The sequence below is a fragment of the Procambarus clarkii genome, chromosome 50 (assembly GCF_040958095.1).
Source record: "Procambarus clarkii isolate CNS0578487 chromosome 50, FALCON_Pclarkii_2.0, whole genome shotgun sequence".
NCBI lineage: Eukaryota > Metazoa > Arthropoda > Malacostraca > Decapoda > Cambaridae > Procambarus > Procambarus clarkii.
Window position 1 is genome coordinate 32,816,027 of NC_091199.1, and position 27,124 is coordinate 32,843,150.

Consider the following 27,124-nt stretch of genomic DNA (forward strand, 5'->3'; position numbering starts at 1 on the left):
GTTACGGTGAGGGGTGAGACCTCCGATTGGCGTGAAGTCACCAGTGGAGTCCCACAGGGCTCTGTACTCGGTCCTATCTTGTTTCTGATATATGTAAATGATCTCCCGGAGGGTATCGATTCATTTCTCTCAATGTTTGCGGACGATGCTAAAATTATGAGAAGGATTAAAACAGAAGAGGACTGTTTGAGGCTTCAAGAAGACCTAGACAAGCTGAAGGAATGGTCGAACAAATGGTTGTTAGAGTTTAACCCAACCAAATGTAATGTAATGAAGATAGGTGTAGGGAGCAGGAGGCCAGATACAAGGTATCATCTGGGAGAGGAAATTCTTCAGGAGTCAGAGAAGGAAAAAGACTTGGGGGTTGATATCACGCCAGACCTGTCTCCTGCAGCACATATCAAGCGGATAACATCAGCGGCATATGCCAGGCTGGCCAACATACGAACGGCATTCAGAAACTTGTGTAAAGAATCATTCAGAACTTTGTATACCACATATGTCAGGCCAATCCTGGAGTATGCAGCCCCAGCATGGAGTCCATATCTAGTCAAGGATAAGACTAAACTGGAAAAGGTTCAAAGGTTTGCCACCAGACTAGTACCCGAGCTGAGAGGTATGAGCTACGAGGAGAGACTACGGGAATTAAACCTCACTTCGCTGGAAGACAGAAGAGTTAGGGGGGACATGATCACCACATTCAAGATTCTGAAGGGGATTGATAGGGTAGATAAAGACAGTCTATTTAACACAAGGGGAACACGCACAAGGGGACACAGGTGGAAACTGAGTGCCCAAATGAGCCACAGAGATATTAGAAAGAACTTTTTTAGTGTCAGAGTGGTTGACAAATGGAATGCATTAGGGGGTGATGTGGTGGAGGCTCACTCCATACACAGTTTCAAGTGTAGATATGACAGAGCCCGATAGGCTCAGGAATCTGTACACCTGTTGATTGACGGTTGAGAGGCGGGACCAAAGAGCCAGAGCTCAACCCCCGCAAACACAACTAGGTGAGTACAACTAGGTGAGTACACAAACACACACACACACACACACACACACACACACACACACACACACACACACACACACACACACACACACACACACACACACACACACACACACACACATAGTCCTTGGACCTATACTGTTTCTGGTATATGTAAATGATCTCCCAGAGGGTATAGATTCGTTCCACTCAATGTTTGCCGACGATGCAAAAATTATGAGGAGGATTGAAACAGAGGATGATAGTAGGAGGCTACAAGATGACCTGGATAGACTGAGTGAATGGTCCAACAAATGGCTGTTGAAGTTCAACCCGAGTAAATGCAAAGTAATGAAACTAGGCAGTGAAAACAGGAGGCCAGGCACAGGATACAGAATAGGAGATGAAGTACTTAATGAAACAGACAGAGAGAAAGATCTAGGAGTTGATATCACACCAAACCTGTCTCCTGAAGCCCACATAAAGAGAATAACGTCTGCGGCATATGCGAGGCTGGCTAACATCAGAACGGCGTTCAGGAACCTGTGTAAGGAATCATTCAGAATCTTGTACACCACATATGTAACACCAATCCTGGAGTATGCGGCCCAAGCATGGAGCCCGTACCTTGTCAAGCACAAGACGAAGCTGGAAAAAGTTCAGAGGTATGCGACTGGACTAGTCCCAGAACTAAGAGGTATGAGTTACGAGGAATGGATGCGGGAAATGCACCTTACGACACTGGAAGACAGAAGATTAAGGTGAGACATGATCACTACCTACAAAATCTTCAAGGGAATTGACAGGATAAACACGGATAAATTATTCAACACTGGTGGTATGCGAACAAGGGGACACAGGTAGAAACTGAGTACCCAAATTAGCCACAAGGACGTTAGAAGGAACTTTTTCAGAGTTTATATGCAAAAGACACAAACATATTTAATAATGGTATATCCTTACAATACATGGTCGTTTAGTATTATGGAAAGGTCCCTAGCGGGCTCTAGATACCCTAAGCCTCATCGTCCCAAACGTGGAACCATACACACAGCCGTCAACCCAGTGACACATATATTTACACCTTTAGGAAACCTGGACCTCTCCAAAACCTGTATAAAACCTCTCCAAAATCTGTATAACTACTCTACCCTATCTTGCAACCCTGTTTTTATACAAGGAAGGGCTTATCTGACTGTACGACCGGAGAAAACCCTTCAAATAGCAGGACCGGGTCGGCAGCGATACACCTCCCCCTCCAGTCAAGATGGCGTCCACCTCTCTTGCGTCATCGCCCCTAAATACTCTATGCTTTACATTTGCAATTAAACCCATTATTGACTTTATTTACCATATTCCCCACGCATGCTTTTAGATTGAGTCCATTTTTCCCTCACATAGTTAGACTATTCCAGTTCACATTATTCCTGACCATCTCCAGCTGAGAAGGTACTACTTTGCTGGGCGGAGTATTACTGGTAACTCGCGGCCTCCCAGAAACCAGCTGTAGATATTTTCTTATAAAAATTATCCACTGTGTGCACCAACATTTTATACTTGAAACTAACCTCCACAGGAGGTAAGGTTCGGAACAATGAACCAGCTAGACTCGACCTGAAATTCACCCTGAATGAGTCAGAAATAAGGGAAGTCAAAGTTGAAGCCCCCATAGGAATGAGTGACCAAAGTGTACTGACTTTTGAGTACTTGGTGGAGGAAGGGATAACCTATCCAAGGATGGAATCAGAGGGGAAAACACTAAATTACCGCAGAGGAAAATATGAAGAGATGAGGAACTTCCTAAGGGAAATACCATTGGAAACAGAACTTAGAGACAAGACAGTACAGGACATGATGGATTTTGTCACCCAGAAGTGCCAGGAAGCTGCAGACAGGTTTATCCCGGTCCAAAAGGAGAAAAACGATAAACAACAGGAAAACCCATTGTTCAACCAGGAATGCAAGGTAGCGAAGCAACTGAGTAAAAGAACATGGAGAAACTATAGAAATAACAGAACACCGGAGAGCAGGGAGAGATACCAGAAGGCCAGAAATGAGTACTTCAGAGTGAGGAGGGAAGCAGAGAGACAGTATGAAAATGACATAGCGAGTAAAGCCAAGACCCAACCAAAGCTGCTCTACAGCCACATCAGGAAGAAAACAGCAGTAAAGGAACAAGTGATGAAATTGAAAAAAGGGGGAGAACAGATAAACAGAGAATGACAAGATGAAGAACTCAACTAGAGATTCCAAGAGGTATTCACAGTAGAACAAGGGGAAACCCCTGCACTAAATGAGGAGAAGGCAATCCAAGCAACCTTGGAGGAATTTGACCTCACCAGTAATGAGGTCAAAAGGTGTCTGCTAGAGTTGGATGTGACAAAGGCTATTGGGCCTGACAGAATCTCACCATGGATACTAAAGGAAGGTGCAGAAGCACTAAGTGTGCCACTCTCTATGGTGTATAACAGGTCACTGGTAACAGGAGACCTACCAGAAAGTTGGAAGACAGCTAACGTAGTTCCAATATACAAGAAGGGTCACAGGCAAGAGGCACTGAACTACAGGCCAGTTTCCCTAACGTATATACCATGCAAGGTGATGGAGAAGATCGTGAGGAAAAGGCTCGTAGAGCATCTGGAGGGAAATAACTTTGTAATGCACCACCACCAACATGGTTTCAGGGATGGTAAATCATGCCTCACAGGTTTAAAAGAATTCTATGGCCAGGCAACAAAAATTATGCAGGAAAGAGGTGGGCCGACTGCATTTTCCTGGACTGCCAAAAAGCCTTTGACACAGAATTCCATGAAAGACTTAAAAAAGTTGGAGCAAAAGGCTGGAGTAAAAGGGAAGGTGCTTCAGTGGATAAGGGAGTACTTAAGCAAAAGGAAACAGCAAGTAACGGTGAGGGGGGGAGACATCAGAGTGGCGAGATGTCACCAGCGCAGTCCCACAGGGTTCAGTACTTGGACCCATCCTGTTTCTAATATATGGAAACGATATTCCGGAGGGTATAGACTCGTTCCTCTCAATGTTTGCTGATGATGCAAAATTTATGAGAAGAATCAAGACGGATGAAGATAGACAGAGACGAAAGGATGACCTGGAAAAACTGGAGGAATGGTTTAGAAAATGGTTGCTAAAGTTCAACTAAGGAAAGTGTAAGGAAATGAAATTAGGCGAAGGGCAGTAGGCTGAACACAAGGTACCATCTGGGAGGTGAAATCCTGCAAAAGTCAAATAGAGAGAAAGATCTAGGGGGTTGATATCACACCGAACCTGTCCCCAGAGGCCCACATCAAGAGAATATCATCAGTGGCATATGCTAGACTAGCCTATATAAGAACTGCCTTTAGAAACTTATGTAAGGAATCGTTCAGGACCCTGTATACCACTTATGTTAGACCAATCTTGGAATATACAGCTCCAGCCTGGAGACCATACCTAGTTAAACTGAAGACAAAGTTAGAGATGATTCAGCAGTATGTCACCAGGCTCGTCCCGGAACTGAGAGGAATGAGCTACGAGGAAAAGCTAAAGGAACTGAACCTCACATCCCTGGAAAACAGAAGAGTAAGGGGAAACATGGTAACCACCTTCAAAATTCTCAGGGTATTTGACAGGGTGGACAAAGACACTATTCAGCACGGGTGGGACACAAACAAAGGGACACAGGTGGGAATTTAGTACACAGATGAACAACAGAGACGTTTGAAAGAATTTTTTCAGTGTCAGAGTAGTTAATAAATGGAATGTGTGGGAAATTTTTACCCACTATATCTATATTATTATCTATGAAATGTAATATTTCTATATCATATCTAAATCATAACAAAACCATATCAAAATCATATCAGAATCTCAATAGATTCATTATACATCTGGATCCTAGATGACAATGCCTATGATCATGTAGACCATAGGGCCCTTGGTTGCCTACGTGACTTTGTGCATGATTTCTCAAGGATCCAGTAGCTTCTGGAAGGATTTCTTAATTAACAAAATTTGGAACGATTGAATCGATTTCTGGTAGGGATTTAAACGAATCCTTAATAAGAATCAATAGTACTATCCAGTACTACTTATAATCTTAATATCCTATATCTAATTATATTATAATCACATCTTATCTCAGTCATATGTCTAGACAGTAAAAATAATCAATCAACATACATTGAAAGTTACCCCTCTCAAGGGAGAGGGAGGAGCCAACTCGGGAGCAAACCACTGACGGGAGAGCCCCGGGGCAGAACGCGTGTGTTTACAAACAGTGAACATGTGTGACGGTGCCTTGCGGACATTAATTAGCTCAGTACACCTTATCCAATTATCTTTATCACCACCTCTAGAACTTGGGGAGTACTTGGACAATATATCTACAAGGAAAAATTCCTAAAATATATCTAATAAGTGTACAGTAGAGCACACAATGTGACGCTGTTTCCACCTCCAATATCATCAGCTATCATCCTACTGCAAACGCAATTAAGGACAATCACATAACAACGCTACCAGAACAATCTTCAGCAAAGCTGTGATATAAAATATTGTGCCTAAACTCGACAAGAGATTTTTCTGGCACACTTTTCAAACAGGCACCGGCATTCAGAGAAGTATATTGAATGTTATTAGTGTACTAATTATCCAATTGTATGCTTGTATAACTTTAATATATCCAATAAATCTGTCTGTCGGTTATATGGTGAGGCTATGCCTCATATTTCAGTGAGTATTCATTAATATTGCAGCTACTGACTCTCTCTAGCTACTGAAATTGAATATATCTATATATATCCTTCAATATATAAATTAAGTCAACAATTGCTTGCTTAGTTATCTTTAATTTATCATATAAGTTTATCTAATTGAATATAATCTTTAGTGCTTAGTTAACAGTACTTCGACTACATTTAAGGTCCTTTATCAAACTTCTACAATTTAAATTGTTGTGTTATTAGTATAAGAATATATTGGCTGTTGATAGTTATGGTGCTAGGCTGGACTATGTATATGTTTAAATCCCTGCATTAAACAGAACCAGTGTTCAGTCATAGAACTGAATTTATTAAAATCTGATCCTTGTATAAAATACAAGTTAATGTGAGATACTTGTCTGCAGGTGGACTGTGGATCTTCAATCAGCCTATCAACTAATTTATTCACCCCACCTGACCCTTACAGCCCACAATCTGTCATAGGAAAAGAGGAACTACGATTTACGACCCTAGCTAGAGACTTTAGTTGAATTAATTTGCAGACAGTAATTTTAATTTAGTACAGTACAAGTCCCTGGTAGATCTCCTCTCATATCAATCCCATCAGGTTTTTTCCCACAGAATGCACTAGGAAGTGATGTGGTGGAGGCTGACTCCATACACAGTTTCAAATGTAAATATGATAGAGCCCAGTAGGCTCAGGAATCTGTACACTAGTTGATTAACAGTTGAGAGTCGGGACAAAAGAGACAAAACTCAACTCCCGCAAGCACAATTAGGTGAGTACTAAGGTAAGGTAATTATCAAAATAAGGTACCAAACCGGGAAGGCTATGTTGCACCATCAAAGTGCAAAATAATCAGAGGGCGCTAAATATCACCAAGAATGCCAATATAAGAACAAAAACGCATAAGGCGAACGATATCAAAAGTATCCGATTCACCTAGAATTCTATTGAGGGACAAGTGACCGCGAGGAATGGTCGGGAAGCAAGACACACGCTCGTCCTAGAAGTCAGGACATTCAACAAGGATATGCACAACTGTAAGAGGGACAAAGTAATATGGACAATAAGGAGCAGGGCGGCGCTCCATTCAGTGACGGTGGGTTAAATGAGTATGGCCAATACACAGCCTCGCCAAAGCAGTTTCCCACCGCTTGTTACGATGGTAGGAGGAAGGCCACAAGGACACACTACGTTTGAGAGTACACAGCTTGTTACCAACCACAGAGTACTAACAACCCTGCCAACGGGCAAGGATGGAAGAATGAATAACAGGATAAAAGTCGGAATAAGGAATACCTTTATGGGAGATGGGACAAGAACGGATAGCTTCCTTAGCGGCAGCATCCGCATGCTCATTGAAAGAAACACCAATATGGCTGGGAACCCAGCAAAACTCTACTGATTTAAATTTACTAGAAATAAGAAACAGCCAATGTTAAATCTCGATGACCACTGTATGGACAGAATTAAAGGACCCTAGAGCCATGAGGGAACTACGAGAGTCAACTACAACCACAAAGGAGGAATGAGAATGAGAAAGCAAGAGACGGAGAGCATAGAGAATAGCATAAAGTTCTGCTGTGAAGACGCTAGCCTCCGAAGGGAGGTGACACATATAAGTGCGGTCAGGAAAAACAACAGAGTAGCCCACACCATCTGCAGACTTAGACCCATCGGTGAAGATGTAAATAGAGTGGGAGTGCGAGGAAAAGTGCTCAAGGAAGAGGCTTTTCAGAATCGTCAGAGGGGTAAAGGCTTTAGTGATACAAGTCAAGGACGTACAAAACTTCAAAAGGGGGACTTTCCACGGAGGCAAGGAAGGAACAATATGAGGAGAAACATTAGAAATATGAACAGAAAGAGAATACTGTAAGCGAGATAACTGGATAGAAAGAGGGAGACGATGAAGAGGAACAGGAGCTACAGAAGGGATAAAAGTTAAAGCACGACAGAGGCGAGGGAAGGAAGTTGTAAAGACCGCGCAGGATAGCGAAGACAGTAGCGATCACGGTGGTCCTGAAGAGAGAGGAAGCCAGTGTCAACATACAAAATGAGGGCGGGAGTCGAACGAAAGGCACCAGAGCCGAGACACATCCTAGTATGGTGCAAAGCATCAAGACGGCAAAGAGTACAAGGAGAAACAGAAGAGTATGCAGGGCAACCATAATCGAGTTTAGACAGGACAAGAGAGGAGTGCAAGTGGAGGAGCGTGCGCCTATCCACTCCCCAAGAAGTATGGGACAAAACCTTAAGTAGGTTAAAGTCCTTAGAGCATTCAACTCGAAGGTAAGAGACACAGGCTGACCAAGACAAACAAGTGTCAATAACTAACCCCAAAAGCTTAGCGGAATCTCTATGCACAAGGGGATGACCAAAAAGTGACAAAGAGGGACGAAGAACTACATTCTTCCGAGTAAAAGTCATAGCACAAGTCTTGGACGTAGAGAACTTGAAGCCAGGATAGGTGGCCCAAGACGACAGGACATCAATCGCAAGTTGAAGCCGCCATTGAAGGAGAGGGGAATCATCACCCTGGCAGCAAAGGATAAGATCGTCAACATAAAGAGCGGAGAAGACGCCAGAAGGAAGAGAGGAAAGAAGATCATTGAGGGCAACTAGAAAAAGAGTAGTGCTCAGAACACTACCCTGGGGTACACCCTCATACTGCCGAAAAGGGGCAGAGAGAGTGGTACCAAGCCGCACACGAAAGGAACGACGAGAGAGAAAACTTTGGAGGAAGAGAGGGAGATGAAGGCCAAAAGAATGAAGTTGAGACAGAATACGATACTGCCAGGTAGTGTCATAAACCTTTTCCAGGTCAAAAAGGACGGCAACAATGGAGGTCTTTGCAGGAAAAGCAGTACGAATATAGACCTCAAGGTTCACCAGGACATCTGTTGTGCTGTGGCACTTGCGAAAACCAAATTGAGAAGGGGAGAGGTGGTGATAGTGTTCTGGGAACCACATCAAACGAACGTTAACCATACATTCAAAGAGCTTGCAGACACAACTCATGAGGGGATAGGGCGAAGTCCTTAGGGGATGACCCGAGAGACCCTGGTTTCCGAACAGGGAGGACAACAGCGATGACAACAGCATCGAGCCAGTCTTCAAGGACTGACGACGACTCCCAGACCCGATTGTACAGACTCAGTAAATACTGAGACGTGCACGGAGGGAGATGGCAAAGCATTTCATAATGAATGCCATCGGAGCCCGCCGCCGTAGAACTGCAAAGGGCTAGGGCAGACTGAAGCTCAGAGAGAGAGAAAGGAACATTATAGGGAAGGCGAAGTACAGAAATTTAAAGGACGAGATTGAAGAATAGGCTTATGAAGAAGGAAGGATTGGGGAAGATGAGAACCTGAACTAACAGATGAAAAATGGGAACCCAGTTCAGTCGCGACCTGCAATGGGTCCGCCACAAGAGCATCATTGAGGCGAATTACTGGCGAAACATCGGGAACGAACTTACCCGCAATCTTGTGGATACGCTTCCAGACCAGTGGCAGAGGAGTTTCGGACGTAACGGTGGAGACATAAGACATCCAGCAAGCACGTTTAGCCGCACGGATGGTCCTACGGGCCATCGCACTCGCCTTCCGAAACAAAAGAAAAGAATCAGCCGTCTCTTCCCGGCCGCACGCTTACAGCGGACAGCCCAAGCACAGTCCACATTCCACCAGGGAATGCACTTCCACGTTCCCCGAGAGGAAGAGCGAGGAATAGAGCGGAGGGCAGCGTCAAACACAGTGTCATGAAAAAGAAGGAGGGCGCGAGGGAGAGGCAGAATGGAGAGGTCGGAAATAGTAGCACGGAGAGTAAAGAAGCACCAGTCAGCCTCGGCAAACCACCACCTAGGGAAGGAGAGAGGAGGGTGCAAAGAGAAAAAAGTAACAAGGATAGGAAAATGGTCACTGCCATGAAAGTCATCAAGGACCCACCAACCGAAATCTAAGGAAAGGGATGACGAGCACAGAGAAAGATTGAGACAAAAGAGGGAGTGAGTCTGAGAGTCCAAATGAGTGGGCTCACCAGAATTAAGAAGGGACAGGGAAGAAGAGAGGATGAAAGGTTCAAGGAGGCGACCCCGGGGGTTTATCAGCACATCACCCCAAAGGGCATGAAGACAATTGAAATCACCCACCAGGAGCACAGGCTCCGGCAAGGAGTCTAGGAGGTGCTTAAGATCGGGAAGAGAAAATGGGACAGCGGGGGGGGGGGGGGGGGGGGGCGAGTAGGGGGGGGAGATAAATGGAACAAACCGTGAACCATCTACGCACAAAGATACGGGCAGCAAAACAGTGGAGAAGCGTGGAAAAAAGTATGGGGACAAAAGGAACATCTGAGCAAATCAAGAGAGCAGAAAAATTATGGGCCCCGTTGCTGGGGGGGGGGGGGAGACAAGAGAATAGCCACGGAAGCGACCAGGACGAGCACCAAGCATTGGCTCCTGGAGACAGACACAAAGGGGCGAAAACTGTGAAATTAGAAGTTGGAGGTCAAGTAAATTGGCGTAATATCCACGGATGTTCCATTGAAGAATAGACATCGGCAAAAAGAGAGAGGAGAGCAACAGAGAGCAAAGAAGAATCAAAGGTGAAAAAGGAACACAGCACATCAAAGAAGCACAGGGTCAGAATCAGGGTCAGCGAAGTCAGGGTTAGGGGGCATGGGTAAACTGAGTAAAGACGGAGAGAAAGAAGTGGAAGGACAGACCAGAGGCGGACGAGCAGGGTCTGGAGGAGGAGAAGGAAGAGGAGGAGGAGGAGGGGCAGAAAGAGGGGAGCGCACCTCAGCAAGGGCTGGAACCGGGGGGCTAAAGAAACCCCCACAGCAGGAAAAGGGGGCCTCACCACTGAAGTGGGAGGGAAAGGAACGATAGAATCAGAGAGGAAGAAAGCGAAGCCTTCTTACCTACCGGGGAGGAGGAAGGAGAGGAGCCAGGTTTCCGCTTCTGACTCAAAAACACAGGTGTCCCAGCAGCAATGTATTGGGCAACAGACTCCAGAGTCTCGATAGGAGAAGAGCGAGAGCGAACAACACGACCACCAGGAGAGCAATGGACATCAGCCCGCACAGTCAGGAGGCGTAGAGAGCCAAGACACAGAGGAGAATGATCGGTAGGAGGACCAGAGAGAGAGAGAGAGAGAGGAGAAAGAAGACACAGGAGACATGACAGACTGGGTAGAAAGAAGGGGAGCCCTAGACAGAGAACCAAGAGGGGGACCCTCCGGGACAGAACGGAGTGAAACAGGGCAGGTGGTGGTGGGCGTGTCCGGGTCTAAGGCTTGGAAACGGTTGTGAGACTGAGGAAGGTGGGAAGGACGAGGAGAGGAAGAGCGCACCATGCAAGCATAGGAGACGCCAGCAAAAGAGGGGATATGATGAACTTGGCGTCGAGCCTCAGGAAAAGACAAACGGTCCCGGTGCTTCAAGTTGAGGACGGCCGCCTCAAGTTTGTAATGAATACACATGCGGGAGAAGATAGGGTGGGCCTTACCACAATTGAGGCAGTGGGCCTGGGGAGAAGTGCACTCCAACTTAGAGTGACCCTCGCCTCCACACATGGGACAGAGAGAGACAGGACTAGACCATCTGAGGGCACCATGCCCAAACCTCCAGCACTTGCAGAGCCGAGGAGATGGAACATACTCCTGAACGGAGCTTCTAGCACCAGCAAGAATGACAGAGGGCGGAAGGGTCCGATTATCAACAGTAACCTTCACAACCCGAAGGGGCAGACGGCGATGACCACGAGGGGGACGAGTAAACATATCCACCTGGAGGACAGAATGACTGGGCCTCGAGGATATGCTTGATATCCTCGTGGCAGTCTTTTAGATTCCTAACACCAGGCGCAACATGGTGCAGGAAGAGAACAGTGCCAACACTGGCATTCAACCAAGCTGTCTTTGAGACCCGAACAGGGGTCTCGCGAATGCAGGATAAGGCGGCCAAGAGGGTGGCTGCATCCTGAGAAGGAGCAGCAACGACACGGGTACCAAGACGGGTGGGGTTAAAGGTAACAGAGGCATCTACTGAATCTACAAGATGCCTATGAAGGAAAAAATCGTCAGGAGTTGAATCCAAAGGGTGGATGTCAAAGTACTTAGTCCACATATCAGGACCAAACAAAGCATGGTACGAATTAGTATGGGAAGGGAGCATACAAGAACGGCCGTGGCGGTGACGGTGATGAGAACCTTTAGAGAGAGACGGGTCAAAGGCACAGTAGTCTCAATAAGAGATGGAGCCGTTCAAGGGGACGAGGCGGTCACCACAGCAGGCTTGGGGCTCGACCCAACCACAGAGGAGGGAGGGGAGCAGGGAGGAAGAGTCCGGTCGGGGCCTAAACCGGGCCCTGTCGCGAGGGCTACAGATCCCGTCCTTCCAGGACGGTCCAACTCAGGGGCCTGGTCGCCCACCCTATGAGCCTGGGTAGGAGAAGTCGTGTCGTCATCCATATAGCAAACAAAATCAAAGTTTGGGACCTGGAACCAAGGGATACCACCTATCAGCGCAGCCAATGAGGCCGAGCGCGGGCCAGTGCAGGAAGGGTGCGTCGTCCCCAGCGGTGCTACCCCTTTTCAACAGGGGAGTCCTACCACATCGTCCATTCTCCAACACCGGTGCTAAGACCCCAGTCCCCCTATCGCCCCAGCCTGAACACCCAACCATCCACTCAGGGCGGCCTCTCACAGGCGACCCCTCAGCGGGTGGTCCGATGGCTCACAAGGCCCCTACATGGTGCCCATCAGCACGCACACCACCCAAAGAGGGGGGTGGTGTGGTGTAACCACTCAGAGGACCCTCCGCACCACCCACACATTATTGAACCCACCAAATAAAGGACAGTGTACCCTCAGAGGACCATCCACACCACACACACACACACCACACTCACTCCTGCTTCCAGCAAGTGTGTGGACAGTGGACCCATCAGAGGACCGTCCACTCCAAACACACACTCTACTGCTCCCAACAAGTGTGAGGACAGTGGACCCCTTAGAGGACCGTCCACACACCACACACACACACACACGCACACACACACACTACTGCACCTACCAAGTGTGGACAGTGGCCCCCCCTCAGAGGACAGTCCACACCACACACATACATTAATGCTCCCACCAAGTGTGAGGACAGTGGTCCACTCAGAGGGCCATTCACACTCACACACACTACTGGAACCCACCAAGTGAGAGGACAGTGGTCCCCTCAGAGGACTGTCCACACAACACACACACACACACTACTGCTCCCACTAAGTGTGAGGAAAGTGGACCCCTCATAGGTCCATCCACACTACACACACACTACTGTTTTTACAAAGTGTTAGGACAGTGGACCCCTCAGGGGACCTTCCACACCACACACACACACACACTGCTGAACCCACCAAGTGTGAGGACAGACGATCCCTCAGAGGACCATCCACACTACACACACACACACACACACACACACACACACACCTGCAGACTGAAGTCGTGAGAGACGCACGTGTGTCATTAGGCGTCCGCGAATAACATCATTTGTCCCAAGACATTGAAGTATTACAGAGACAAGAAGCATAGTTGTTTTTTACAGAAGTGTATACAAATGCAGTGATCAAGTGTATAATGAGCTTCTACAGCGGTAGATCAATCAAGAAAAAATAATGAGGTTGAGTGGGAAGATCAGTGCCGTATTGTGGGACAGTTTAGTCGGGACCTACGAATTGCTTTGCCGAGTATTGTGTTGTGAGGCAGATTATAGCATACATAGTGATCGATCCCCCAAAGTGTGTGCACCGTTTAGAAACGTTTACTATGTTGCGAATGTTGATTGATGATAGTGAGGAAGATAGGAACGAATAGTATACCAGGAACACGTGGAGACAGCCAGGAACACGTGAATGACAGTAGCAGGAGAGGACAGGCGACCCAACCCCATCATATGGACATCTCCTCAAACTCACCTAGTATGTGCTTCCTCGTGGTGAACTGATGTCACGTACCCTCTCTAGGTCATCAAATAAGGTGTACAGAGTAACTTAAAATAATTAATTTAAAATATATCTGAGATATTTAGACCTACAATTCCGGGTGGCTCATTCCGGGTACAGGTTCCTTGACACTTATATGCGACATAGGCCCAAGTGACCATCAATACCCCTCTCTCACCACACCCATCCCCACCAAATTCCCACGCCTCACACTCTCCCAAAACACACCCACCCATTTCCCACAATGCATAACCCCACCCCCTCCCCCCCCCGCACACGCCCTCACACATGCACCCACATGCCCTCACGCATACACCCACACACACGCCCACACACACACACACACACACACACACACACACACACACACACACACACACACACACACACACACACACACACACACACACACACACACACACACACACACACACACACACACACACACACACACATCAATACAGTGACCATCAATACCCCTCTATCCTTCCCCCTCCCAACCTTTCAACCTCTATCTGACTGCCAACCTTACGCTATCTCCCAACCCCTCTATGCCTATCAGACCCTCCCTAATCTTCAGACCCAGTATGCCCTTCCTACTACAGACCTACCTACCCAGGCCCTACCCCAGACCCTCCTACCTACCTTCCTAGAAGCCTAGCCCCCATTAGCCCCCCAAGCACCCCTCAAGATCTCTTTCACCCCCCATACACCCCTGGGCCCCCCAGACACCCCCTGGATCCCCCCGGACACCCCCCGGATCTTCCCCGCCCTCAGTCATCCCCCAGACACCCCCAGATCCCCCAGGTCCCCCCTGTCCCCAGTCACCCCCAGACACCCCCCAGATCCCCCCAGACACCCAGAGAAAGGGAGAACTCTGGTACAAGAGTTTCCATGAAGAATCTCAAGGTTCGGTACACCAATGTTGATGGGGTATCTAATAAAGCAGAAGAGATAAAAGAAAGAGTGAGTGAGGCAGATCCTGACATAGTTGCAATTGTGGAAACTAAAATTAATGACATGATCACAGATGCAATCTTTCCTGAAGGGTACCAGGTGATACGAAAAGAGAGGACACAGAGACAGGGAGGGGGAGGGGGAGTGGCACTCCTAATAAAGCGGAAATGGAAGTTTGAAGACCTGGGATATCGGGTTACCAATGAGTGCACAAGCTTGATTCATGGAACTCTGACAGTAGATAGGAGGAAGATTGTGATCTTGGTAATCTACAATCCTCCACCAAACAGTAGAAGACCCAGGCAGGAGTATGATGACAACAACAAGGCATGTATAGATGAACTGCAGAAGGCAGCAACACTAGCCCACAGAATGAGAGCAAAGCTGCTGATCATGGGGGGACCTAAATCATGGAGAGATAAATTGAGAATCAAGGAATCCCCATGGAGGGAACGAAACGTGGGGAACAAAATTAGTAGATGTTATAGACAGGAATTTCCTAACACAACATGTGAAGGAAGACACAAGGGAAAGAGGAGGAGATGCACCGAGCCTATTAGACCTGATTTTCACCCAGAACGTAGAAGATATCGAGAAATTAGAGCATGAAATACCTCTAGGGGCCAGTGACCATTGTGTCCTAGTCTTTGATTACATGACGGAATTCAAACTTATGACCATGGGACAAGAGATCTGGGAAAGGAGAGTTGACTACAGGAAAGGGAACTATAAGAGGATAAGGGACTATCTGGGTGAAGTGCAGTGGGAGGAAGAAATTAGAGGAAAAACAGTCCAAGATATGATGGACCTAGTCATACAGAAATGCCAGGAGGCCGAAGAGAGATTTATACCAACAGTAAAGGGAAAAAATTAGAAGGAATATAATAACCCATGGTTTAATAGACAGTGTCAGGAAGCAAAAATGGTCAGCAGGCGGGAGTGGAGGAAGTACAGAAGACAAAGTACAGAGGACAACAGGATCAGATGCAACAGAGCTAGGAACGATTACATTAACATAAGACGAACATCGGAAAGGGACTATGAGAACGATATTGCAATCAAAGCGAAAAAACAACCTAAGTTACTACACAGTCATATAAGAAGAAAAATTTCGGTGAACGACCAAGTGACAAGACTAAGGAAGACAGAGGGGGCATATACTGAAAGTGACAAGGAAATCTGTGAGGCACTGAATGCCAGTTTCCATGGAGTGTTCACTACCGAGCCTGAGCAGCTCCCATTGTTGGAAGGGGTTACCCTAGATGAAAGACTATCAGATATAGAGATGATAGCAGAGGAGGTAATGAAACAGTTGGCAACTTTAGATGCAACTAAATCAGTTGGACCAGACAAAGTATCACCGTGGATACTAAAAGAAGCAGCGCAGGCCCTCAGCGTGCCTCTGGCAATGATCTTTAATGAGACACTTATGTCGGGAGAATTGCCCAGTTGCTGGAAGAAGGCAAATGTGCGGATCTTCAAGAAAGGCGATAGGGAGGAGGCACTTAACTATAGACCTGTATCACTGACAAGCCACCCCTGTAAAATACTGGAAAGAATAATTAGGCTACGACTGGTTGCACACATGGAGAACATTAGGTTTGTGAACAAACATCAACAGGGGTTCTGGACAGGGAAATCGTGCCTAACAAACCTTCTGGTATTCTATGATAAAATAACGAGGATAAGACAGGACAGAGATGGTTGGGCAGACTGCATATTTCTGGACTGCCAAAAAGCCTTTGATACAGTACTGCACATGAGACTGCTGTTCAAACTCGAGAGGCAGGCGGGGGTGGTGGGAAAGGTCCTAGCATGGATAAGGAACTACCTAACAGGAAGGAGCCAAAGAGTTACGGTAAGGGGCGAGAAGTCGGACTGGCGAACAGTAACAAGTGGAGTACCACAAGGATCGGTGCTGGGACCAATTCTATTTCTTGTATATGTTAATGACATGTTTACAGGCGTAGAGTCCTACATGTCGATGTTTGCGGATGATGCAAAGTTGATGAGAAGAGTTGTGACAGATGAGAATTGCAGGATCCTCCAAGAGGACCTGAACAGGTTGCAGAGATGGTCAGAGAAATGGCTACTGGAATTCAACATGAGTAAATGTAAAGTTATGGAAATGGGACTAGGAGATAGGAGACCAAAGGGACAGTACACAATGAAGGGGAAAAGCCTACCTGTGACGACGCGCGAAAGAGACCTGGGTGTGGACGTAACACCTAATCTATTTCCTGAGGCACATATAAATAGGATAACGACAGCAGCGTACTCTACACTGGCAAAAGTTAGAACATCATTCAGAAACCTAAGTAAAGAGGCATTTAGGGCGCTTTACACTGCCTACGTGAGGCCAGTCTTAGAGTATGCCGCCTCATCATGGAGTCCCCATCTGAAGAAGCATATAATGAAACTGGAAAAGGTTCAGAGGTTTGCAACGAGACTCGTCCCAGAGCTATGAGGGATGGGGTATGAGGAGCACCTAAGGGAACTGTGCCTTATGACACTAGAAAGAAGAAGGGAGAGTGGGGACATGATAGTAACGTATAAAATACTCAGAGGGATTGACAGAGTGGGCATAGACGAAATGTTCACACGGAATAGTAACAGAACGAGGGGACATGGATGGAAGCTTGAAATTCAGATGAGTCACAGAGATGTTAGGAAGTTTTCTTTTAGATTGAGTAGTGGGAAAATGAAATGCACTTCTGGAACAGGTTGTGGAAGCAAATACTGTTCATAATTTTAATTATGAGTATGCAAAAAAAAAAAAATTATTTTATTTTAAAAAAGTGTATGCACTTCAGGAACAGGTTGTGGAAGTAAATACTATTCATAATTTTAAAACCAGGTATGATAGGAAAATGGGACAGGAGTCATTGCTGTAAACAACCGATGCTCGAAAGGCAGGATCCAAGAGTCAATGCTCGATCCTGCAGACACAACTAGGTGAGTACTAGGTGAGTACACATGTCAGCCCCAGGGACGTAAGACTCCATACACAGCTTTAAATGTAGATATGAAAGAGCCCAGTAGGCTCAGGAACCTGTACACCAGTTGATTGACAGTTGAGAGGCGGGACCAAAGAGCCAAAGTTCATCCCCCGCAAGCACAAATAGGTGAGTACAAATAGGTGAGTACACACACACACACACACACACACACGTGTGTGTGTGTGGTGTGGGGAAAAAAAAAAAAAAAAAAAAAAGTAGTTAGTAAACAGTTGATTGACAGTTGAGAGGCGGGCCGAAAGAGCAAAGCTCAACCCCCGCAAAAACACAACTAGTAAACTAGTAAACACACACACACACACACACACACACACACACACACACACACACACACACACACACACACACACACACCGGAGTACCCGAGGAAGTACCTAAGCAATAGGAAGCATAGAGCTACAGTGAGGGTTGAGACCTCAGATTGGCGTGAAGTCACCAGTGGAGTCCCACAGGGCTCTTTACTCGGACCTATCCTGTTTCTGATATACGTAAATGATCTCCCAGAGGGTATAGACTCATTCCTCTCTATGTTTGCTGACGACGCCCAAATTATGAGAAGGATTAAGACAGAGAAGGACAGCTTGAGGCTACAAGAAGTCCTGGACAAGCTGCAGGAATGGTCGAACAAATGGTTGTTAGAGTTTAACCCAAGCAAATGTAATGTAATGAAGATAGGTCTAGGGAGCAGGAGACCAGATACAAGGTATCATTTGGGAGATGAATTCCTGCAAGAGTCAGAGAGATAGAAAGACCTGGGGGTTGATATCACTCCAGACCTGTCCCCTGAAGCTCATATCAGGAGGATAACATCAGCGGCATATGCCAGGTTGGCTAACATAAGAACGGCCTTTAGAAACTTGTGTACGAAATCTTTCAGAACATTATATACCACATAAGTCAGTCCAATCCTGGAGCATGCAGCTCCAGCATGGAGTCCATATCTAGTCAATCATAAGACTAAACTGGAAAAGGTTCAAAGGTTTGCCACCAGACTAGTACCAGAACTGAGGGGTATGAGCTACGAGGAGAGACTACGGAAATTAAACCTCACGTCACTGGGAGACAGAAGAATTAGAGGGGACATGATCACCACATACAAGATTCTCAGAGGAATTTATAGGGTAGATAAAGACAGACTTTTTAACACAAGGGGCACACGCACTAGGGAACACAGGTGGAAATTGAGTGCTCAAATGAGCTATAGAGACGTTAGAAAGAATTTTTTCAGAGTCAGAGTAGTATACAAATGGAATGCATTAGGAAGTGATGTAGTGGAGGCTGACTCCATACACATCTTCTAGTGTAGATATGATAGCGCCCAATAGGCTCAGGAACCTGTACACCTGTTGATTAACGGTTAAGATGCGGGACCAAAGAGCCAGAGTTCAACCCCCGCAAGCACAATTAGGTAAGTGCAATTAGGTAAGAACACACACACACACCATCCCAGAACCTCTCATCCCACACACACAAAAGCAAATGCACATGACTGCATAGAATATCACATACACGCTCCTGTGCGCACACACACTCATTCACTCACCATCTCCATCGCCAAATACACTCCCTCCACCCCCCTACAAGTGACCATATTCACAAACACATACACACACGCATGCACGCACACACACGCATGCACATGTTTGCGGACGATGCCAAAATTATGAGTAGGATTAAGACAGAAGAGGACTGTTTGACGCTTCAAGAAGACCTAGACAAACTGAAGGAATGGTCGAACAAGTGGTTGTTAGAGTTTAACCTAACCAAATGTAATATAATGAAGATAGGTGTAGGGATCAGGAGGCCAAATACAAGGCCTCCTGCCTTGTATTTGGCAGGAGGCCTCTCCAAATATCTGGGAGAGGAAATTCTTCAGGAGTCAGAGAAAGAAAAAGACTTGGAAGTTGATAACACGCCAGACCTGTCTCCTGCAGCACATAACAAAAGGATAACATCAGCGGCATATGCCAGGCTGGCCAACATACGAACGGCATTCAGAAATTTGTGTAAAGAATCATTCAGAACTTTGTATACCACATATGTCAGGCCCATCCTGGAGTATGCAGCCCCAGCATGGAGTCCATATCTAGTCAAGGATAAGACTAAACTGGAAAAGGTTCAAAGATTTGCCACCAGACTAGTACCTGAGCTGAGAGGTATGAGCTACGAGGAGAGACTACGGGAATTAAACCTCACTTCGCTGGAAGACAGAATTGTTAGGGGGAAACATGATCACCACATTCAAGATTCTCAAGGGAAATGATAGGGTAGATAAAGACAGGCTATTTAACACAAGGGGCACACGCACTAGGGAACACATGTGGAAACTGAGCGCCCAAATGAGCCACAGATATATATATATATATATATATATATATATATATATATATATATATATATATATATATATATATATATATATATATATATATATATATATATATCTTGTAACCATCAAATGCATAATAAAGCACAATATACATATATATATATATATATATATATATATATATATATATATATATATATATATATATAATATATATATATATATATATATATATATATATATATATATATATATATATATATTTATATAGAGATATATAGAGATATTATATAGAGATATTAGAAAGAACTTTGTTAGTGTCAGAGTGGTTGACAAATGGAATGCATTAGGAAGCGATGTGGTGGAGGCTGACTCCATACACAATTTCAAGTGTAGATATGATAGAGCCCAATAGGCTCAGGAATCTGTACACCTGTTGATTGACGGTAGAGAGGCGGGACCAAAGAGCCAGAGCTCAACCCCCGCAAGCACAACTAGGTGAGTACAACTAGGTGAGTATACATACTACACACACCCATTCACTACCCCCACTCACCCAATCCAGTACACCCACTCACTCATCCACTACACACATTCACCCACTACACACACCACACACACTCACACTAACATACTCAAACACTCTCATACACGCACACAAACACACATCAATACACACACACACACACATTAGAAAATTTGAATAGGAAACACACACACGTCATCCCACTCATTGGATTGGAGAAATGGAATAGGAAACAAACATGGGAGGGGAAAACCATAGCACAGAGGAGAAGGTCAAGATGACTCGCTTCAGGAGATACTTTTTCAAATGTGGAGAGATATCAGGGAGGAGCTAAGGGTAATGGAGGAGAAGGTAGCCAACCTGCAGGATGAGCTGAATGAGGCAAAGGAGGAGATTAAAAGCCTGAAAGAGAATCCTCCCCAACTTTCAAACACGAAGCAGCCCTCAGGAAGATGGTAATGTATCCGCAAAAGGGACTTCCACAACACAACCCTCATTTGTAGACATACTTAGCAGGACCCCAAAAGTTGTCTCTGCAGTGCAAGAAATGGCCATGAAAGTTGCTACTTCTCAGGAAGCAGCACGATGCACTAGCCGACTGATAGAGAGGAAAAGAACAGTAATTGTAGTAGGTATTAAGGAGCAAATTGGGGCCAACCCAGGGGAGAGTAGAGATATGGACAGAGCCACAATTAAAGAAATCCTTGAAGGGGTACAGATGGAGAGGGAAGAACAGAATATATAAAAGGTTTTGAGGATTGGCCAGTACAACAAGGACAGAGATTGAAAAAGTGGTTTTTCAAAGCGAGGCCACAAAATCAGAAGTTTTAGCAAAGAAAAGCAGCCTATTCAATGTACTGAAGTTCAAAAAGGTAATCCTGCAGAGGGATATGACTAGGGAGGAGCGATTGAGGGCCGCAGCAGCGAGTAAGGAGGGCAAGGAGTGATACAAGAATCAGGGAGCCACAGCCCAGCACCCTACAATCACAGAGGGGAGTGGGGAACCCTACACAGGCCTTTTCAACATCCCAGTGAGAAGAGGATCACACCCACCTCCCACCCAATAGAAGCCCTACCTGCCCCAGCCCCTATGAGCCCCCCACTGAGTGGCCACCTGGACAACCCACACCCCACTTCCCCCTCTCCTCAAGGCTTCCCCTTTCCACCACCCCCAAACCCTCCCTACTCCCCCAAGCTATCCTTCTTACCCTTCTTATCCACCCCAAGCCCCCTTCTCCCCCACCACAATAAGCCTTCCCTTCTCTCCCACCCCCTATCCCCTACCTTCTCCCCCACCCCCCTAAGCCCTCCCTTTTCCTCCACCCCACTATGCCCTCCTTTCTTTCTCACCCCCCCCCCAAGCCCTTCTTTCTCCCCTTGTCCCTAAAGCCCTCTTTTCTTCCCCGCCCCCCAAAGCCCCCACCTCCGGCCTTACCTCCAAAGCCCTCTCTTTTCCCAACCCCACCAAGCCCTCTCTTCTCTCCCACTCAGCCAAGCCCTCTCTTCTCCCCCCACCTTCGCCAAACCAGATCCTCCCAGCCCCCTCACAACCCAGGTACCCCTTACCATCAGACCCCCTCACCACCCACTTCCCCCCTACCCCCTCCCATCCCGGATTCTCAAAGTTTACTGAGGATGGACAGAAAGGAGCCAGCTTCAAGGTAATACACGGCACCTCGGATGCATTTCCGATGGTTCCTTTCATATAAAAGGGATGACGCCGAGGAAAATAAGACACGCGTCCCTACCAAAACAAAAAAGATATGAAATTAGGAGGAGGAACTAGGAGGCCAGTCACTGGATACCGAATGGGAGATGAAGTCCTTCACGAAACGGACAGAGAGAAAGATCTAGGAGTTGATATTACGCCAAATTTGTCTCCTGAAGCCCACATCAAAAGAATAACATCAGCGATCTATGCGAGGCTGGCTCACATCAGAACTGTTTTCAGAAATCTGTGTAAGGAATCCTTCAGAACCTTGTATACCACATATGTAAAGCCAATCCTGGAGTATGCAGCGAGGTATGAGTTATGACAACCCGTTCTCGCACTTGCTTCAGTCAATATTGGCTTATTTAATAAGTGCATATGTGACATATTAATTGATTGTGAATATTTTAGTTTACCTTGAAAAGCTTCATAGAAAACACCGACCTCACCTAACCTTCTTAGTATGTTAAGATAAGCATCTTATTGCTTCTTAATTACAATTATTACTTAACCTATACCGTTGATAGGTTAAGTAGTAATTGTAAATTTGAAGCAATAAGATGCTTATCTTAACATACTAAGAAGGTTAGGTGAGGTCGGTGTTTTCTATGAAGCTTTTCAAGGTAAACTAAAATATTAACAATCAATTAGTATCTCACATATGCACTTATTAAATAAGCCAATATTGACTAAAGCAAGTGCGAGAACGGGTTGGTTATGAACACAGACTGCGTGAACTGCACCTCACGTTACTGGAAGACAGAAAAGCTAAGGGAGACATGATCACCACATACAAATTTCTCAGGGGAATTGACAGGGGTAGACAAGGATGAATTATATAACACGGGTGATACACGAACAAGGGGACACAGGAGGAACCTGAGTACCCAAATGAGCCACAGAGACATTAGAAAGAACTTTTTCAGTGTCAGAGTAGTCAGTAAATGGAATGCACTAGGAAGTGATGTAGTGCAGGCTGACTCCAGAGAACCGTCCACATCACACACACACTACTGATTCCACCTAATGTGAGGACAGTGGACCCCTCAGAGGACCGTCCACACCACACACACACACACACACACACACACACACACGCACACACACACACACACACACACACACACACACACACACACACACACACACACACACACACACACACACACACACACACACACACACACACACACACACACACACACACACACACACACACACACACACACACGAACACACACACACACACGCGATGAGGACGATAGTAGGAGGCTACAAGATGACCTAGACAGACTGTGTAAATGGTCCAACAAATGGCTGTTGAAGTTCTACCCGAGTAAATGCAAAGTATTGAAACTAGGCAATGGGAACAGGAGGCCAGACACAGGATACAGAATAGGAGATGAAGTACTTAATGAAACGAACAGAGAGAAATATCTAGGAGTTGATATCACACCAAAACTGTCTCCTGAAGCCCACATAAAAAGAATAACGTCTGCGGCATATGCGAGGCTGGCTAACATCAGAACAGCGTTCAGGAATCTGTATAAGGAATCATTCAGAATCTTGTACACCACATATGTAAAACCAATCCAGGAGTATGCGGCCCCAGCATGGAGCCCGTACCTTGTGAAGCACAAGACGAAGCTGAAAAAAGTCCAAAGGTAAGCCACTAGACTAGTCCCAGAACTAAGAGGCAAGAGTTACGAGGAAAGGCTGTGGGAAATGCACCTTACGACACTGGAAGACAGAAGAGTAAGGGGAGACATGATCACAACCTACAAAATCCTCAGAGGAATCGACCAGGTATACAAGGATAAACTTTTCAACACTGGTGGGACGGGAACAAGGGGACACAGGTGGAAACTGAGTACCCACATGAGCCACAGAGACGTTAGAGGGAACTTTTTCAGTGTCAGAGTAGTTAACAGATGGAATGCATTAGGCAGTGATGTGGTGGAGGCTGAATCCATACACAGTTTCAAATGTAGATATGATAGAGCCCAGTAGGCTCAGGAATCTGTACACCAATTGATTGACAGTTGAGAGGCGGGACCAAAGAGCCAAAGCTCAACCCCCGCAAGCACAAATAGGTGAGTACAAATAGGTCAGCACACACACACACACACACACACACACACACACACACAAGGTTGAAGGTTTTCAGGTTGGGCTGGTACAACAAGGACAGAAACCGACTTGTAAAGGTGGTGTTTACAAACGAAACCACGAAGGAGGTTCATTCTCGAAAGGAAGAGTTGTCTGCAGCATATGGAGGGATACAAAAAAGTATTCCTGCAGAGGGACAGGACGAAGGAGGAGAGAGCCAGGGCAGCAGAGGCAAGGAGGAAGCGCAGGGAGAGAGGAGCAAACCAGGAAATCACAGCCCTCAACACAACAGTCCCAGAGACAAGAGGAGAACCCAAAACCAGCATCCCAGCAACACCAGAGGGGAGGGCAACACCACCACCCCCCTCTGCATAGAAACCCTCCCTTCCCCTCACCCTACCTGCCCCCACCCAAAATTAACCCCATTCTGACCCTGACACCCCTTCCCCATTCCCATCATGTCCCTCCTTCCACTTTTCCCCCTCTGTCCCCCCCTCCCCCTTCATCCCATACCCTCCCTATCCCTCCTCCCCCCTCACCCCGTATCCTCCATGTCCCCCCTACCTCCTTAACCCACACCTTCTGTCCCCCCTTCCCTTAAACTCCCACCCCCACCCCAAAATCCTCTGAGACCCTGCAAACCACCTCACAGATCTTCTCACCCACAGAACAGCTTCCCACACCAGCAGAATGCTCGCCAAGAAAGGGACATGAAAATGAACAGAAGAAAGTGAGCTTCAAGGCGATGTACACTAACATAGATGGGATTTCAAATAAAACAAATGAACTTGGAGAAAGGGCACTAGAAGAAAACCCAGACATAATAGCACTCACAGAAACAAAGTTAACGAAAATCATAACAAACGCAGTGTTTCCACAGGGCTACTATGTAGTGAGGATAGAGAGAGAAGGGAGAGGAGGAGGTGGTGTAGCTTTGCTACTAAGAGAAGGTTGGAGTTTCGAAGAGATGGTAATTCAGAACTGTGAAGGTTTCAGTGACTACATATCAGGCACCATAGCAACTGGAGGACAGAAAATTATAATAGTAGTCATATATAACCCCCCATCGAATGACAGAAGACCCAAACAGGAATATGATAGAAACAACTTGGCCACCATCAATATAATAGAGAGAGCAGCTTCTGTGGCTAGCAGGAACGGATCCAGACTTCTAATCATGGGAGACTTCAACCATGGGAAGATAGATTGGGGGAACAGAGACCCACATGGAGGCCCAGACACATGGAGAGCTAAGCTGCTGGATGTGGCAACAAGAAACTTTCTAAGTCAACACGTCACGGGACAGACAAGAATGAGAGGAGGGGATGAACCAGCCTTGCTTGATCTGATATTTACCCTAAATGAGTCGGATATAAGGGAAGTTAAGTTGGAAGCCCCCTTGGGAATGAGTGATCATAGTGTATTGAGCTTTGAGTACCTGGCTGAGCTGGGAATTATCACCCCCAAAAAAGAACTGGGAACCAAAGGGCTGGCGTACCGAAAGGGAAACTATGAGGAAATGAATAAATTCCTATGGGATATACATTGGGACACAGAACTCGGAACCAAGTCCGTACAAGACATGATGGACTATGTCACCCAAAAATGTCAGGAGGCTGTAAGCAGGTTTGTCCCAGCCCGACAGGAAAAAAAAGAGAAGCAAAGGAAGAATCCGTTGTTTAATAAGGAATGTATGAAAGCAAAGGAGCTGAACAAAAGGGCATGGAGGAACTTCCGTAATAACAGAACACCAGAAAGTAGAGAGAGATACCAGAGAACCAGGAACGAGTATGTCAGCGTGAGAAGAGCAGCTGAGAAAATGTATGAAAATGATATAGCTAATAAAGCCAAGACCGAATCAAAGCTACTACACAGTCACATCAGGAGGAAGACAACAGTGAAGGAACAGGTGATGAAACTTAGGGTGGGCGAGGACAGGTACATAGAGAATGACAAAGAGGTGTGTGAAGAACTCAACAAAAGGTTCCAGGAGGTCTTTACAATAGAACAGGGAGATGTCGCGGCGCTAGAAGAGGTGGCAGCAAACCAGGTGACCTTGGATAGGTTCGAAATTACAAGAGATGAAGTCAAGAAGCCCCTATTGGAGCTGGTTGTGAGAAAAGCTGTTGGGCCGGATGGAATCTCGCCATGGGTATTGAAAGAGTGTGCAGGAGCACTTTGCCTACCACTCTCCATAGTGTATAGTATGTCACTGGAAACGGGGGACCTACCAGAAATATGGAAGACTGCTAATGTAGTACCAATATACAAAAAGGGTGACAGACAAGAGGAACTGAACAACAGGCCAGTATCCTTAACTTGTATACCATGCAAGGTGATGGAAAAGATTGTGAGAAAAAACATAGTAACACATCTGGAGAGAAGAGACTTCGTGACAACCCACCAACATGGGTTCAGGGAGGGTAAATCTTGCCTTACAGGCTTGATAGAATTGTACGATCAGGTGACAAAGATTAAACAAGAAAGAGAAGGGTGGGCGGACTGCATTTTTTTGGACTGTCGGAAAGCCTTTGACACAGTACCCCATAAAAGGTTGATGCATAAGCTGGAGAAACAGGCAGGAGTAACTGGTAAGGCGCTCCAGTGGATAAGGGAGTACCTAAACAATAGGAAGCAGAGAGTTACAGTGATTGGTGAGACCTCAGACTGGCGTAAAGTCACCAGTGAAGTCCCACAGGGCTCTGTACTTGGACCTATCCTGTTTCTGATATACGTAAATGATCTCCCAGAGGGTATAGACTC

General features: G+C 46.1%; 1 protein-coding gene across 1 annotated transcript in view; it reads right to left on the reverse strand.

The window, feature by feature from the left end:
* Positions 1 to 27,124, reverse strand: part of LOC138351741 (collagen alpha-2(I) chain-like) — a 93,267-nt gene that overhangs the window by 19,325 nt on the left and 46,818 nt on the right. The window lies entirely within an intron of this gene.